The 14544-nt window shown below is 40.4% G+C and overlaps 1 protein-coding gene across 2 annotated transcripts in view; it reads right to left on the bottom strand.

Moving 5' to 3' along the window:
• Positions 1-2974: 2974 nt before the first annotated feature.
• The window catches only part of bsna (bassoon presynaptic cytomatrix protein a), a 108116-nt gene continuing 96546 nt past the window's right edge, over positions 2975-14544 (bottom strand). For both annotated transcript variants that reach the window (XM_042099266.1, XM_042099267.1), the window contains exons 11-13: positions 14309-14443; positions 13074-13160; positions 2975-8340 (exon numbers count right to left, since the gene is read on the bottom strand). The gene's annotated coding sequence lies outside the window, so the exon portion shown is untranslated. The remainder of the gene's footprint in view (positions 8341-13073; positions 13161-14308; positions 14444-14544) is intronic.

The raw sequence follows: 14544 nt of genomic DNA, 5'->3' as shown, positions 1-14544 counted from the left end.
ATATCTCTGAGGACCTCTCTTGGACCCTTAACACCTCTACTCTGATCAAGAAGGCTCACCAGCGTCTTTTCTTCCTGAGGAGACTAAAGAAGGTCGACTGTCTCCTCAGATCCTGGTGAAATTCTACCGCTGCACCATCTAGAGCAGTGGTCCCCAAACTACGGCCCGCCACCTTATTTTGGGTGGCCCCCCAAAACATGTCCAAGGTATATAGCATCTGCCCCGCATGGGAGTATGACATCGTCAAACTATAACCTCCGTAATTCCCCCATGAATTCTTTATAGGGAGTCTTAACAGTACACATGTAATACTTTTTGTCCACTGGTGGTTGTTTTGGCGCTGTTTCGCGTTTGCCATCGAAAACGGAATGAAATGTAGGCCTACTTGCAAACAATGTAAGAGGCCTATGCTGACTGTATCAGTGCTCAAAGTATTCTAAAAGTTTATCAATTAATTGCTAATAACTAACTAACTTCTATTCATATCATATTTCTGGGACTTTCTGGGATAATTATTTATATTTTGTATCCACTCATTCAAATGTTCATACAAATTCACAATTCACAAAGTTCTCATCAGGTGAGTGAAAGTGGTCATTTCAGATGTTTTTGCCAGCACTTCATAAAACTCTCATAGTTTGAGAACTTTAAATTATTTGTAGGATATTGCTTGTTCACAATTTGAGCGGTGTATGCAAAGAGTTCAGAGTTCACACATTTTGAATATTTCATTTGAGCTACATTTTACACTGATATGGCATGATGACAATATAAACACAGCTAGCAATGGTATTAAATTACAGTAGCCTATGATTAAATGTAATGGAATATTCAACTAAGGTAGACTGTTCACAGCAGTAAGTTATTTATGGTTACTGATATACTCCGAGTCTCTGGCCCTCTCTTAGAGCCAGGCATTTTGAGCTGGCCCTCGGAAGAAAACGTTTGGGAACCACTGATCTAGAGCATCCTCACCAACTGTGAGGTATGGTATGGCAACTGCTCAGCTGCCCAACGCATCACCTCCATCGAGGCCATCCAGGGCAAACAATGCTTGCGTAAGGCTTGCAGCATCATCAAAGACTGTTCTCATCCCAACCACAGACTGTTCACCCCACTCTCCTCCGTGAGGTGTTACAGGTCTCTCCACACCTGAACCAACAGGTTCAGAAGAAGCTTCTTCCCTGCGGCTGTCACCCTACTGAACTCTAGCTCTGCATCCCGGTGACAGGGACAACAAGGAGGCGGACATTGTGCTACTACTCTGCACATATCTGTACATGTTGTTCATACTACATAGCCATAGTTATAGTCTGCTCTTATAAGGTTACTGCTAATACACTGCACATATTTATATTGAATTTATGTTACAGTAAACCACCTTCTGTAAACTAACTGTATACTACTGTCTGCACTGCACTATATATCCTGTCCTGTCTATGCACCACATGTCTATACTTTGTATATCACATTGCGCTTTTTTGCACTTCTGGTTAGACATAAACGGCATTTCATTGTCTTTGTACTTGTACTCTGCACAATGACAATAAAGTTGAATCTAATCTAAAAGAGGAATAAAAATGTCAGTAAGAAAGCATGACAACGTATAATAGGAATTGCAGAAACATTGTGGTTGAACAATATTTTGTGTAAGACCCCATGCAATCTTTACCTTTGACCCAATAATGATGACAAGCTAATCATGTCATCTACCCCTTATAGTGATTAACTGTCCCAGGATTGCTGAAAATTCAAGTCCTTCAATGTGTTGAGATATCTTGCAAACAGTGTGTTCTTGAATGACTCCATACAGTATGACTTTGACCCTACAACATTGAATACCTAGTCGGTCCATCTGGCCTTCATGGTGATTAAGAGTGCCAGGTTCGATGTAGATCCTTCAACATACTCAGGAGATATTGCACAAACACTGTTATTAACTGAAAATTCAATTCATTTGAATAAGAGATCTACTAGGACATAAGACTAAAATGACTAGATCTCACTCACTATTGAGTAAAAATCAGAGGCGGACATCCTGGTTCCAGAAAGTAAAAGTCCTGTCATATATTCTTTCTACCTGTGCACTTAACACAGGTGACATCACTAATTATCTGATCTACCTGACTGCTCATTAGGATGAGCTGGTTTACTAAATGGTTGGATCAAATACTTGGCAGGACTTTGGCAGGACTTTCTGAACCCGGGATGTCCGCCTCTAGTATACATCATATACTTTGATACATAGTTTTCAGAAAAACATAGTGAGAATTTGATAACACAACGCCCAGGGTGTTGTTCCTACATGAGGTGGTGTTCACAACAACTTTTCCGCTTGGAAAAATGTTTTCCCATGTTATTCACTCCATGAACACACCATATTGCTCAACGCAAACCATCAATCACCTAGTCTATATCTAACACTAGACTCACAAAGACAAGTTTTAAAATGTAGCCTAGTACTGTACATTGAGAAAATTGCCTAAATAGCCTAGAGTTGAACTTGGCAAGCCTGTACCATGAATAGCCTAGGCTTTGTCAAAGCCAGGCAACCGTTTAGTTGTAGGCCTACAACCTCTGTGGCACTATGGAGCAGTGGTAACGTCTCTGACTGTCGATCAGTTGACCTGGGTTTGATTACTGCAATTGTGAGTTTGTGTCGCTTTGGATAAAAGGGTGTGCTAAATATCAGACAACTTTAACTTTAACTATTATGATAACAATTTACGTATATGAGTTACAGATCCAGATTAGGCTATAGCATAACCCAGTGTCCACTTGAGTGAGCAGTCAAATTGAAATAATTGAATAATTTTAAAATAGGAATTCTGTCTATAGACCATAGACCTTGAAATGATGTAGACCTGTTTTAGGCATTCTGTCTACCTGTTCCTTAGTGAGGTATAGAGAGAATCCTACCTTAGGCCTAGTAGGTTACACAAAGATCACAACACATAAAGTTGACATACATGACTGATTTCTCAAATTCTCGTTTATTCTTTTTTCCTGATTGAAATGTATTGTAGGATCATTATTTCATTCATCACATTACATGACATGATGCACCAAGTCTACTACAACTGCTTACAGGAATACACTGAAACATACACAAGGTTTACGATGGATACATGAATTATAGCTCATTGCACTTACAACAGTGAATGTAACATTTTCGTTTTCAAAATCATTTAGTTTTTTTTTACTTCTCTCTTAATTTTTTTCATTTGAATTTCTTATTCCATTCATCCCCCTACTCAAAATTAGATGGAAGCCAGGGTCTTTCTTGTGAAAGATTTTTTTTCTCTCTTTCTCATCCCATTTTACAAACACAACATGTATAGAAATTCTACACAGACCAATAATGTTTCCAAATACAACTTTTAAATTTTCTGCACGAGCTGGCCACATACACACATATGCTTTTTTTGTTTTAATTCGTTTTTGGAAACAATGTGTCATTTTTATCTTTTAATTTTTTATTTTTTTTATACACAAAAAGCACATCATTTGGCAGGTCGGTCTGTGTGACATACACTACACGTTGTCCATGCCCGGTGATCGTTGTACACGTGAGATTTACATGTTTTACAGAGCTGTTCATAACTCTTTTTCCTGTTATTTACAGTGAGGAAAATGACTGCCCTTGGGCTTCCAGTTGGCACTGGGGGAGAAACAGGGGGGCCTGCTGCAAAAGGTCATGCACTTGTTACTTTTTATGAACAAATACAAAACAAAAAGAAGACAAGTGTACGATGATGTTTTTCCCTGATGGTAGTAATGGATGAGGATGCACAAAGGGGGAAGTGGGTTGTCTATGGAATGTGTCCGAGCCATAGGATTAATATCGGTCTCACCCGCAAAAACACTATTTGGGTTCAACTCTGCGGCTCTTTGTTGTTGTAGGCTACCCACCCAGGTTGACCCAGACAAGGAGCAAATCAGCACAGCTACAATGCTAATCACATGCGAGAGTATTACTGTTTTTGGTTGGCATAAAAAAAAAAAATAGACATGGGTCTATATTCCCCAGTCGAACTCTTGACGTCAGAGGCCCACATAGTCCAGGCAACAGTTGTTCAGGATGGGACAGGACGGTAAGAAAATGGCTTTCTCTGTTGACCAGTATTGTATTAAGCCCTTACTGCGATGCATATGCCGTCCCCATTTTTGATTCGCCTTGCTGCATTTAGTGTGTGCTTTCCTGAGGCAAAAAGAGATTGAACACAAGAATAAACGTCCTCTGACACATGACACACCAGTCATTCTAAATGGTAACAAACAATATTTAAATACAATGACCTTTTTCACAGCTCAACTGCTAAAGACCGGTATTGTGATTCTGAACTCGTATAGACAGACTACATCTGAGAAAGTTGTTTTTTTGGCAGTGTGCCATTTCAGTGGTACAACAGGGATAGCCAAAACATAGTTATTATGGAAAAAAAAGTTACTAAGCTCACATATGATAAATGAGAATGATGACTGCTTATTTTACTTCCATTTTTATAAAGATATAATGATAAAGGTTTACTCTCAATTCATATTTTCTGCCCTATAGATATATCAGTGTACCAACACATCTATTTATTTTATGATAAAATAATATTCAGATTGCTATTTAATAAATTTGTAGTTACAAAAAATATGTCAATCTTTATACATCTAACTTATGGCAACATATACATAGCAGTACAGTGTGGATTTGCATGTTGTGGGATGAACACATATAGTTACTTGGTCATGTTAATTTGACAAAGGCCCCTTCCACTCACATTTCTACTGTGAAGGTATGATTTGAATCTGAACATTGTATACAAGGAATAATCTGATACATGGACAAGCATATATCGCAAGCATACACGTATAAATCAGTCAGTTGTTTCTCTAGATTTCATCTTGAAATTTTAATACGATGACAGGACACACTGCACACATCTCCTTCAGTCTGTCCTATCTATTGTAAAGGCAGTGTGTGACACACCCATTGTATTTGCGAGGATTAGAGGTGAACCAGCGAGTTGTCAGGGCTCTGCTTGTGAGCGCACAGTCTCTGTCTTTCTGCTCTGAAGTACTGTCTGCAGTCCACAGCCTTTCTGGGGCAGATAGGTTCATAACAATGACTGGAATGACGTCTGGCAGTTTAAGAAGTCAAAATCTGTTGAAAAAGACGTCTGGAGCAGAGCTGCCAGAGTGGATTCCAGCCATGCTTCATATTGCACAAAAACTCCCATAGCCTGCAGTTTTAAGTTCAAATGCCCCAAAAAAGGTATGAACTACAGACAATTAGTGACGCTAGATCATGACCAAGTCAACATATGTGGGCATTCCTTTGTTTATGAGATTAGTTTGAAATTGGTTTTAATTGCTGATTTGTCCCTTTTATATTTTATATATAGCTGTACACAATATATTATCTCCATCTTTTTTCTTACTTATATTTCTATATTTTCCAATATAGCTCTTCATTCATTTATACATCTATTTTGAAATGTAGGCCCTGTGTCAATTCATATATATGAATATATATTCATATATACATTTTTTTTAAATAATGGAATAACAAGTGCATAATCTGGCAGCCGAATGCTGGAGTTTAGGTTACTTGCACACTGCTGACCAAAACCGTACGATGGGGACTTCCATGCTACCAATAAACCCATGCGTGAAGATGGTGGACACTGGAAACCCCATCTGCCAGGGGTCCAATGTAAGGAATGTGTGAGAGGGGGTTCAATCATGCCACGAAAATTCAAAATGAAATAATAAATATTTATATATGTATATATATATATAGAGAGAGAGATTTGTTTTAATAGTTCAATTCCTGACATTATAAGTAGCTATTTACAAACAAGTCAATCCTTTTAACTTCATGTTTGCTTTAAAATGATTCTTGTATTTTCCATAGATATGACAAGGGTTGTGTTTTATTTGATGGTGTTTCTATTCTGTTTGAAACCAAATAGTAATCATTGCATAGAACTTTTAAAATGAAGACTTGTTCTTGACCTCCCCCTGTGTTTGATTGATTTTTTCCTATCTCATTTTCTGTTTGTTTTTGAATGAACAGAAACACGCATACACACGCATGTTTACAAACACACACCCAGGCACACAAACACACATACACTCAGTACCAACAGGAAACGTACAACGATATCAAGGTGACTGAAGTCTTTTTTTTCCAAAACATGCTTGATCCTAGCTTGATCGTACGAGAGACATGATCATGTCATTTGGGGCCCAATTCTGTCCACTCACCTCTCAAGCCCTCTCAAGCAAAGATTTGTATGAACAGACAGTGCCAGAGCCCATAGAAGATGGAGGAAACCAGACCTGAGAGGAGACCTCTGTCAGTATGAATCAGTAGATCACCATACAGTAGGAACCCTCAGTTCCCAGATATGTGCCCTTTTGGTGTCTGAGACTATTTCACAACAGCTTTTAGGAGGATGGGCAATTCCAACTTCTCTCTTTTTGTTGGTTATCCATTCCCACGGACTATAGGGGATTTAGGAGATTCAATGCACAGTAACTATCTGTGAACGAGGCAAGCTACAGCAAAGCCTTGTGGGAAATGGGAATCTTGAGGCAGTTCTATGTTGGACAGTGGACAGATTTGAGCCGCCGGAGACAAGTGAACAGGGCATTTCAGAGTCACTGTCAGAGGTGTCACATTCCTGACCACTAATTTAGAAACGTCACATGCTTGTGCTCTTGACTGACTGACCGTCACGCACTATTGCTTTTTTTTTTACATCTTCACAAATAATAATAAAACATTCAAACAAACAAAGATAACTCAACATAAATAAGCAGAATGGCCTTTGTAGAAATAATGATGACTGGAAAAATAAACAATAAATAATTTATATAAAGACTTAAAAAAACAAAGCATAAATCAAAATACAAAAGTATTAACATATTCTCCACCGATGATTGGCCTGACATTACTATTATTATTTTTTTTATTGATATATACAAAGACTGGCCAGAGTGAAGAAACTAAGCCTTATGGTAATAACAGAATAAAAAATATGTCAAGTATATAAATTAATTTAAATTAATTTTAAATTAAAAGACAACTGAAAGCATTAAGGCGATGTATCTCCTCAACCAAAAGCAAATGAGGCAAACTTCATGAAGCGCAATAACATGGTGACAAAACTGTAAGAAACTCCACGACTGCAAAATAAGTTGTGGGTGTATTGGGACCCATCCCAAGACCCAGACGTCATGGCCAGGTTTTCTTAATGGCTTTGCAATGGCTGAGAGACGAAAACCAAGGCCCTAGTGGGCTCCCACCTTCGAGCCAGTCCTCCGCTCTTTTCTCCTACGTTTCAGCCGTTCGTCTACTGCATTCATCTTCTGCTTTTTGCCTAGGTTCTCTCTCTTTGCGACCTTGACTTTATTTTATTTTATTTTCTTCAATGTCTTATGGCCACTGTGTGTTAGACATGGTGAACAGTGTAAGGTCTTGGATATAAAGTTACATGCAGTCCAAATCCACTTTACACTTCTTTAAACACATTGCAAGAGGGTCAAAAGTAAGAATGAACGAGAAGTAGTCTGCATTCAGAAATAAATCGGGTTTGTTTTTTTTCCATTTTGGAATGTAGAGATAAAAACTTAGCATACAATGAAGACATTTGTGTTGTCGTGGTCAACTTTTTTTTTCTGTTTCCACTTCCTTGTAAATGCTATTCCACTATTCGTCAAAAATAGAAGGTCTTATAAAGTACTGGAAAAACCAATGAAGTTCTTTTGTCTTCTTTGCATTTTTTTTTTAATAAACTTTCACACACACGAGAGGGGAGTTTGGAGTTCATAATCCGAGCACAGGAGTTTGGAATCAGAGACCCCCTGTTTTGGCACACTCTGTCTTGCTTACCCTGGCAGTGTTTAAAGCATGTGTGCCTGGTGTGGCCTTGCCCAAACGTGATGCCCGTGAACTCCAGATTCTGGACTGGTTGAATGATGACCTCTTGAAGGATTTCCCATTCTGTGGTTAGCCCTCAGGTCTCTGATGGACTCTCCCACAGCGTAGAGACAGTGAGAAGGAAGCAGACATCTTTCTCTCTCTCTCTCTCTCTCTCTCTCTCTCTCTCTCTCTCTCTCTCTCTCTCTCTGCACCTTGCTTTCTCCTTCCTTGTAGGCAAAAAGATGGAAGAAGACACCTGCAGTATGCTCTCCTTCTGCTGTGAGTTATCCGAGGCCCTCGAGTTGCAAAGGTCAGGGGTCACCAAATGTAGAGGATGGGTGGTCAAAGGCGCGGTTCTTTGGCCATGTGATCATTAGCCGGAGTATGGGCAACTGGATTGGTGGGCACCTTGCAACGATCTGAATAAGAAGGAGAGAATACAGAAATATAATCGAGCACCTAAGATTAAACCCAAGTGCAATTTCACATTTGACCACAAGATGGTGAGGGAGTTTCATGATTATAAGGGGTCATGCATCAGCGTGTGTAATATTATGTAATCAAATTGGTCAGCCTCTGGCAAAGTTTAAAAAAAAATGTAGTTCTTGTGAGCCAAAATGGCAAACCGTGCAAAATCTGCAACAATAAAAACATCTGTTTGGTGTAATGACTGCGCACCCGATCCACTAGCGTTTGACTGTGACCCTGACTCCTCGGTTAATCCCTTGTGGTCAATTTGATTGGATAATAGCATGACTCATCTCTAACTACATCTTTACTATCCCCGCGTACCCATAGCGCACTGCTGCTTCTGTGGGTATGAGGGTCACTGTGACCATCCATTTTCACATAAGAGCTGCACTGTCAGTGTGTGCTTCTTGCAACAGAGAGAGGTACTTGGTGAACCTCACTGAGTATGTTAAGTAAGGCCTAGAAATGTCCCAGTTATAACAGATGGATGGTTCTATCACACACACACACACACACACACACACACACAAACACACACACACACACACACACACACACACACACACACACCATATAACATTTTTGTGGAAGCACTATGGGTGAGTGAAACTTCACAGCTACTGTAGGTGTCTTCACTAAATAAATGCACAATTTATGAATGAATGAACTAAGAGAATTAGTTTACCATGACTGTCCGATCAACTGTTTTATGACAACTAGATACAATCATACTAATTGTCTATAAAATGGACCAGAGTATGGCCCCGGCCGTGGCGTGACTGGCTAGGGGACCTGCACCGTACGCCGGCGACCCGGGTTCGATCCCACCCGGACTTTCTTTCCCACTCGCTTCCTGTCATTCTACACTATCCTGTTATTAAAGGCATAAAAAGGCCAAAAAAATATACTTTAAAAAAAATGGACCAGAGTATGACATATACAGTAGCATGCCTCTCCTTTAGTAGGATTATGACTAGACCACTATTGACCACCACTCTCTGCCTCTTCGACAGACACAAAAACCTTGAGCCCCCTGGTTGCCAGTTATGCCCGTTTGATGTAATTGCAGACATTAAGAGCTCTATAGTTCCGGTGATGCACGCCATAACAAACGATCAGTCCCTGAGAGGCAGAGCACTCACACTGCAATCAGAGGCAGGCAGGGGAGCCAGAGAATGCCATCAAGCCTCCATGATTGCTGTCTGCTACACGACACACAAAGCTCTCATCTCACAGGCACAAACAATGCTCCCCCATCCCACCCACCACACACACACACACACACACACACACACACACACACACACACACACACACACAAATGTGTGTTTCTTATGTTCCTTTGGTGCGAATTAGCTCTTGCCTCAGGCATAAGCGATTATTAAGTGGGGTTGCAGGGAATGTGCTGGAACAGTCCACTCACTGGTGTCTTTCCCTGGTCTCAGTGAGATTAGTTATGTGTGGCTCTCTAGTGCAGAAACACAACAACTCAATGGCAAGCGAGAGAGAGAGAGACAGAGAGAGAGAGAGAGAGCGAGAGAGAGCGACTCTGGAGGAGGGAGTGAGCTGAATATAAAATAGCAGACTTGTTCAAACAATGTAAAATTAAAAGGTTTTCTTACAGGAACGATTTGTATTCATCAAACATTTCCACAGACATACTCCATGTTGACTGTGAGGGGTATGAGAGAATTAGGTTATTAGAAGTGAGTGGTGTGTGGACCACTTAGCGGTAGGTTTTAGCAGTGCTGAGGACACTCAAAGAGCATAGCACAGCTAACACAGCTAGTTGGGGCACTAAAGATGCTCGCTACTGAATATTCTCATAACCACAGAGCACACACATACACCTTTATATCCTCTGACTGTTACGGTAACAATGTAAAAATGGCATGCTCACTGGCGTACATCCTACATTCCACATTCTAAGACTATCTTCTCAATCAAGATAATAACAATAACAAACATGGCAAACTTAATTATTCTATCTGTCAGACAATATCATTCAGCAACCTGCTGCTCTGAACCCCCTCAGGCAGATAGAAAAAGAGAGAGAGCTGAGCGAGGATCTTTTCGTCTACCTACTCCAGAAAAGGCTACCCCTGCATGTGACATGTGGGACCCTTAGCCGGGGATCACATTAGCCAGCGGCAAGCGGCAGGTTTCCTATTGTTCTCTATGGTTCGGCAGCGGAACGGTGGCAATGCTGGCGTAACGCTAGCGTTGAACAAGCTGAACGTTAAACTTGGTTCAACTTTCAAAGCGCAACGCGAGCTTATTCAATTGACAAACTGTTTGTGTTGCTTAGGAATGAGATAAAACTTATTAGCCGGGGATCATATTAGCCAGCAGCAGGTTTCCTATTGTTCTCTATGGTTCGGCAGCGGAACGGTGGCTACACTGGCGTAACGCTAGCGTTGAAGAAGCTGAGCGTTGAACTTGGTTCAACTTTCAAAGCGCAACGCGAGTGTATTCAAGGAAAACCGTTTGTGTTACCATAGGAACGAGATAGAACCTATTATGGTCTGAGCGCTGCGTTACGCTTGCCGCTGCCTAATGTGATCCTCGCCTTACTGTCCACCAGCAGTGTAGGTTTGTCATGGAGGGGGGTGGAGTTCAGTGAGAAAGGGGGTGGTGAGATGGGGGGGGTCCCAGGGGGCCGGAAACACAATTCCACCCACATCTCATCAGGGAGTGAGGGACCAGGGCTCGACAGATTCTGTTACTTGACGGGCTAGGTAACGGTAAGGGATGCACAGAAGAGTGCACTGGCAGCGAATATGAACTCTTCATAAGAACATTCTATCGACCCAGCCCCATGCATTATTCAGTGGGGCAAGCAGTGCCTGATAGAAGGTTGTTTTTGAAAGCTGTGTGTTTATCTGTGTGTGTGTGTGTTTGTGTGTAGGTGTGGGGATGAGTGTGTGTGTGTGTGCATGTGTTCTGTGGGATTCCTGCTTGTTTCTCAGTGTTTTTTTCCTGTGTTTTTGTGTGTATAGGTAGCTAAAGAGTGGGTTGTTGCTGGATGGGTGGGGGAGTATCCATTACAATATTCACATGATGTGTTGTGTATCACATCAACTTCTTCTAACTGTGTGTGTGTGTCTGTATGTGTGTGTGTGTGTGTGTGTGTGTGTGTGTGTGTGTGTGTTGATTTCTGGACCATTTGCTTGTGCACTTTGGTGTGTTAGAGTACATAAGAACAATTCTTGTTCCTGCTGTTTTGCACAGCAACCTCTAATATTGTTTTTCGTAGCCTACATTATGGAGACATTTAAATCATTCAAGTGTATATTATATAATATTATTCAGAATTTACAACAGCCTCTATTCTGTCTACTCGAGGGTGACTTACAACCCTAAGAGCAGGTCATAAAACTGTACTTGTTTACTGCTGAGGAGAACATGGCGTTGCACTAGAATATCAGCATCCTTAAATCACTGTCACTATGTCTTCATGATCAGAAATAAAATAAGCAGAGCCAGAGTCAAGGGGGATCACATTGCATGCACAAACGGCAGTGTTGCGCTATGAAACCCATTATTTTCAATGGCTTGCAAGACCTGGCCTGCCGCTGCGCCGAGCAAAGCGCAGTGCAAGCGGCATTTTGCCACTTTGGCAAACACTTTTGCCACAATCTTGTTGAACTTTGACTGCAGCGCACTGAAATATCATAGGTATTTTGCTCTGAGCCCGGCGGCAAGCACAACAAAAATCTTTGAAAATCAACCAAGAACAACCTAGCGGCGAGTGCAGCGCATACCGTGTGAAACGTGATCCCCCAGGGTTAATCAGAGGGATCATCTATCAGATTAATACTGTCTGGAGACACATTTGTAGATGGCTAAAAGCACAATTACATGCTATCACCAGATGTGTTTGGCTGTAAAACCTCCTAAGCAATAACCTGATTGATTACCCTTCATGTATATAAGTTGAATGTGAGTTGGGGAGTCTACATCCTTAAGATACTCAGCTTCTGAAGTATGGTACATCTTAGCATACTCAAATTCCACATTGTACTGTAGTTGTAACCTGTGTTGTGATGAGTGTGCTGTCCAGCCCCGCGGGCATGAACTCATAAACACTCACCACCTTGGATTAGGAGGCAGGCATGCTAAAGGAGGCTAAAAACCCATATGAGTCTTTTCTTAATGTAAATGTAAAACAAACGGACTAACATGCTCAACACCTTAGTATAGGTTCAACTAGGTGCTAAATCCTCCTGAGTATCAATCTAAACTTTACCGTAATTTCCCAACTATTAGACGCGGCTTATACATTGATTTTGTAAAATTTCTTCAGCTATGAGGTTAATATGGTATTAATATGGGTTTGTTTCTTTTAACCTGCATAAAACACTGTCCTATACACAATGCGGCTAATATACAGGAAATTACTGTATGAATAAAGGATAGCACTCACAGTTCTTTTTTAAGCTTTTTTGAATTAAAAAAGTTTAAAAAGAACTGTGAGTGCCATCACCATGTGTCATGAAGTTTACTCACTGCAGTTACAGAGCCCAATGTCTACCGTTACATATAGAGCATACATACATTAGACTTAGGATAGGATATTGAGCTTAACATAACTTGTGAGCAACTGAAACAAACAGTTTTGTAGTATGTATCCTGTCACCAGCTTTAGTTTTTTTTCCGGTTTGTTAGTGATGTTCCTTACTGTCTGGTCTGCCAGGGGGAGGCGGTCTGGCCTCTCTACTCCGTAGGCCTGGAGTGTGAGGAATCCTGTGCTTCCGGTCCTGGTTGGCTAAAAAACAGATAGCAAGCGACAGCAGTCAGTGTGTACCAATCACACAGTTACTAAAAATGTTTGAACTATTTTTAACTATTGCCATTTTATGTTTTTATTCACTATTACTGTTTGCTTTTGTTTATGTAAAGCACATTGAATGACCCCTGTGTATGAAATGTGCTACATAAATAAACTTGACGAAGGGGATAAAACATCTAAATAACATTCTGCAGTTTGGGCATCAGTAAAGATTTAATGCAGTTAACAGTTAGCATAGCACTGGTATGCAAAACAGTATGGCAAAATATTTATGATGGGTGAAGGACAAGTAGAATAAATCATTAGGCTGCAGTGTAGAGTAAAAGAGAGGCTCTACTGTACACACGTCTCATATTGAAAGACTACCAATGGGATAGGCCAGCACAAGTACAGCATAGTGTAGCAAACCCTATGTGCTAAATTAGGCCCCACAAAATGGTGTGATATTTCATGGAGTTCTATATGATCGGCTATATCACTTTACATGAAATATCACACCCTGTGTTAAAAAAAACACCAAATACTAATAGCCTTTGCCTCATTGTACTCTTTCAATAAAGATACCCTAAGAAGGACTGAACATGCAAATCACTCAGTGAAATGGTAATTTCTTGTTCCATTTATATTCATGATTAGTGTCAAATTCATTCCAGTGCATTACTTTATTATACAGTACAGGATAAAATATTAAAAAGTGCAGTCTCAAAAATGTTCACATGACTATTCAATCAATTCTTTCACACATGCTTACGTCACAGACAAATTGGAGGAGCAAACAATATCGGAGTTTTGGTTGGAGTAACTCAACATTAGGCACCTCCGATATGTTTAGTGTTCTAAAGACGTCAAATAGCCGTTATAGTTACCAAAATGATAGCAAAGGAGCCAGAAGTGAACACACATGGATGGCTATAAAAACGGTGCTTTCATTATACAAATAAACATGATAAAATACTTTTATAACCCTTGAGCCACCTCTTTTCTATGTCATATCAATGGCGATGCAGCATTTGTTAGCACCTCCAACAGCATGGCGTATCTGGTTACCGCCCAAAAACGCCCACAATCATCCACAAATGCCCGTATGTTTGTGCGAAAGAATTCAATGCAGAGTTAATTCTCACCAGTGCACTCAGATGTCCTCTCTCCCTCTCGATCTCACACATTCTCTTTCACACTTGCTTAAATTAAAACATAGAAGGGAAACTTCAATGGTTTTTCCAGTACAAAGCCTTCTTCTCCAAAACTCCATTTTAATCCTAAGAACAAACAAACAAACAAGGAAGCCATTATGAGACACAGAGAAGTAAGCAGAAATATGCACACGCATGCATGCACACACACACACACACACACACAC

This window comes from Alosa sapidissima, chromosome 7 (genome assembly GCF_018492685.1).
Source record: "Alosa sapidissima isolate fAloSap1 chromosome 7, fAloSap1.pri, whole genome shotgun sequence".
Classification (NCBI taxonomy): Eukaryota; Metazoa; Chordata; class Actinopteri; order Clupeiformes; family Clupeidae; genus Alosa; species Alosa sapidissima.
Note: the sequence above shows the minus strand (reverse complement) of the source record. Positions and strands in the feature narration are given on the sequence as shown.